The sequence below is a fragment of the Rhipicephalus sanguineus genome, unplaced genomic scaffold (genome assembly GCF_013339695.2).
Source record: "Rhipicephalus sanguineus isolate Rsan-2018 unplaced genomic scaffold, BIME_Rsan_1.4 Seq369, whole genome shotgun sequence".
Taxonomy (NCBI): domain Eukaryota; kingdom Metazoa; phylum Arthropoda; class Arachnida; order Ixodida; family Ixodidae; genus Rhipicephalus; species Rhipicephalus sanguineus.
Window position 1 is genome coordinate 12,190 of NW_023615115.1, and position 4,063 is coordinate 16,252.

Below are 4,063 nucleotides of genomic sequence, written 5' to 3' on the forward strand. Positions count from 1 at the left end.
GCCTAACACATGTTTCCCTGAAACTTGCATCGGGAAAATGCTTTAAACATTCTGTTTCACACATTACCGATACGGCTGCGCCTGTATCTAGCTCCATCGAAATCTCTTTTCCGTTTATCAGCAACGGCACCACAATGGCAGGCGTGCCCGACCTACGGTCTGTGTGACACAGTGTCAACAACTCATCACGCGTTGCATCATTCGCCAGGCAATGAATAGGGGCCCTAGTTTTACACATTTTGGCTACATGGCCTTTCTTGTTACATTTAAAACAACGGCTGCTCATGAACGGACAACTTACAGGAGAGTGCCGCCCGCCGCAACGATGGCACCCCTTAGTCTCTTGTGTACCTGCAGCTGAAGCAGTTTTCGGCGTGTCACTCCGTGCGCAGTCCCCAGCGGGTGCTTGCCGCTGTCCAGCTGCCGTTTCCTTGTTCCAGTGAACGTCGCTGTCGACGGGGGTCCCTGTTGCGAGGGTCGCCACCATTTCCCGAGTGCCTCTAGTAGCAGATTCCATGGCTGCTACAATGCTGCAGGTGCGGTCCCAGGTTAATTCTGCATCAGGTGTCGCCAGAAGCCTGCACCATATGCTGTCGGAACACAATCCCGCGATGGGACGATCTCGCAGGGCTTGCTCAAGAAATGTGCCGAACTCACACGTTGCAGCCAGTTTCTTGAGTCCTACTATGAAGTCGCTGATGCTTTCGTGCGGTTCTTGCTTGCGTTGGTTAAAACGGTATCTTTCCGTAACCACGGAGCACTTCGGGGTGTAGTGCTTTTTCAGCGTTGCGATGACCACGTCAGACGTCTCCTGGGTAGGCGTTTTCGGCAGAAGAAGGCTCCTGAGCGTGACGTATGCCTTCTCCCCGATGGACGTCAATAGCACTTGCAACTTCTTATCCTCTGCGATGTCGTTAGCAGCTGCAAAACACTCAAATCGCTCGAAGAAAACATCGCAGTTGTCACCGTCCGGATCGAACTCTGGAAGCTTTCCGAGCAAGGCACCCCGAACAGCTGCTGTTTTTCCGGCTGTCTGGATCCCATCTTCGTCGCCAGACATGTTGTAACTTCAGAACCAGGGCATGCTTTTCGAATCCTTTATTCAGGCATGCCAACGGGCTGCCTCAAACAGCACAACGAACCAGTAACGTAGGGCACACGCCCATATATACAAGTGGCTCCAGGTTACACATGCGCAGTGGCGACCATTCACTTATCACCGCAACTTGACAACTACGACACGTGTAGCCTATCGCGATATGAACACAACAGACATAAAAGCATGACTTTCCATGCTTGACAGTAGCTACAGAAAATACAGTTCAAAGCTATCTGCCTTGAACATGAATGTCAGTTGAACACTGCTGTTACATAATTCAACCAAATGTTTGGTTACTATTAGGGTAATAGCAGCCGAAATATTTACAAATCCTGCCCCGTCCGCAAAGAACTGAAAGCATGCTGGAAGAATGAAGGAAATCTGTTTGGAGCATACTCATTCTTCATACAGGAGCGCGTTTTCTTAACAAGAATGGACACTACAGTGTATTAGGGGCTCTTTTCACAGTGCCTCTGCGTATGTGGAACGTAAATTTTTTGGTTCTCATTTTGTCTGTTCGGTACTGCTTTTCTTTCTATTCTGAGCCTGCCACTCTAAGAGACCTAAGCTGAAGAGATTTTGTAACAAAAAAACATGATTTGGTCGGATTCATCGCGTGGTCTTGATAATGTCTGCAACATTTCAAACTTGAATTAATAAAGAATTTTAAAGAATAAATAACAAACAAATAATAATAAAATATGCCCTCACAATATCTTGGTGTCGATTGGGAATGAATCTTTGAGTGACTGTGCACTTTGTTACTCATAGACCGGTGTTGGGCGTTGACGAGTCCCGTGCATAGCTGGATATTATTTTATATACCCATTTACTGTTAACGTTACTTATAGGGCCACACGTCCACATGGCTCGTACATACCTCGAGGTGTCATCAACTGTTTTTGCTTTTTTGTTTCTTTTTTTTGTATTATACACATCCAATGAAACCTACAGACAGTCAAGCCAAGGAAAGGATATGGGACATTATTTGTAGTGTCTTAACTGTATTGTAATGATTCTCACTTAATTTGAGAGAAAATAAAGTGAACGAAAAATCACCCTTTCCATCGGTGGTATCCAAACCCACAACCTTCGAATTACGCGTCCGATGCTCTACCATTGAGCTATAAAGAAGGTGCTCCCTCGTCTGCCTTTTTTGTGGAGTATTTATGTGTGCTTAATACCTGGCTTGATTCTCTTGGCTTGATTGCCTTGGCATGATTGTTCGTCGGTTCATTAGTTTGTATTACAGATTAAATGATCCCCTCGGACAATTCCTCCACTTTTGTACTTTCATGGCGAGGGCTTCGTCTCGGCAGTGTTGATGCCATAAGTAGCATGCGACTGTTCATTGGCCAGCTGCCACCTCGTGCGAAGATCACGTGCCCCGTGACGCCCTCTGGCAAAGAAGAGTGTTCCACACTCACCGCCTGGGCTACGGGTGGCGCTGGCTAACACTCCCAGCTCACACAAATACCCTACAAAAAAGGGGACGGGGAGCACCCTTCATTGTAGCTGAAATGGTTGAGCATCGGACACGTGATTCGAAGGTTGTGGGTTCGGTTCCCACCGACAGAAAGGGTGATTTCCCGTCCACCTAATATTCTTTCAAATTAAGTGAGAATCATTACATTACAGTTAGTAAACCACCAATTATGTCCTCTATGATTTACATGGCTTGATTGTCTGTCGGTTTCATTAGCTGTCTGTAATACAGATAAAACGAGCCCCTCAGAGAATTCCCCTACTTTCGTATAACTTTCTTTGACACTTAGTTCATATGGGACTATGTTCTGGTGGAGTTACACACACGTTCGCGTTTAGGTATCGAGGCTGTTGCCTGGTAATGGGACTCGCCTCACCATTGTGGAAAAAAACCCGGCATTTTCCGCTATCCTTAAAGCCAAGCCATTTAAAAATGTCTTACAGTCGGTCCACATGTTTATTCGACATACGCTGCTCTCTGATATGGCACGCAAGCCCGTAAACAGAGAAGTGTAATCACTGATATAGACGCCCTGCGCGGAATGCAGCGCAGAAAAAGTGGTGTGGTCTACACGCGAATATCGCAATCTGAAAGCGAAAAATCAACTGCAGTTAGACAAGGCTTTGAAACCACAGCTTGCTGCTTGGTATTTGAAAGATTCGCTTCTACATAAATGCTTATAAGATCGTTCAGGGCAAACATCTGGCGGGGTATATCTGCAAAGGAAGCTTGCTTATGCCAATGAAGCTGTTGTATATTGCCATAGATATGACGGTTATGAACACTCACGCCCACGCGCACATCTACATTGCTCACCAAAATCAGTTGGCCTCCAGGATAGGGTCTGTAGTTGTGGGTGCTAAGATACGGTGATGTGGTACACCAATCTTGTACTCCTTGAGAGGTCACTCTTTCAGGTACGCCATAGCACCACTCTTTGTTGACTTGAGTTGAATGTGGAGAACGAGGTGCTGATACGTAGAACCGGCACTTAGATATGGTGGGACACACATAAAACAGGAGATTCAACTAAAGAAATTAAAACTTGAAGGGTCTTGCCTCCTCGCGTTGTCACCGAGCGAATGCGGCAGAGAGCAAAGACTCCTAAGTTCAGCTCTGTCAGAGAGGGAAGAGAGGGAACAGCTTCGCGAGCAGGAATAGACTAACAAGGAATATAAAGAACAACTACACACAACGATAAATAAGGTCTTCCGCAAAAGCTTCCCTTATCGCTGCGTAGGAGCCGAAAATAAAGCGGAAGCGGTCGTGAATGTCTGGTAACACTTGCAAGGCGAGACTGCGATGACATCAACGGGAAATTCTGCAGTGAGTGAGGCGGACGCAAGATCGAAATACATCCAGGAACAATACAGGGACTAGAGCGATACAAGTGTACCGTAGGCTTGCATAACGACGGCCAAATGACTAGGCATGAGAGACATCGACATGTACGGTGTTAGGGTGAAGCAAGGATTCTG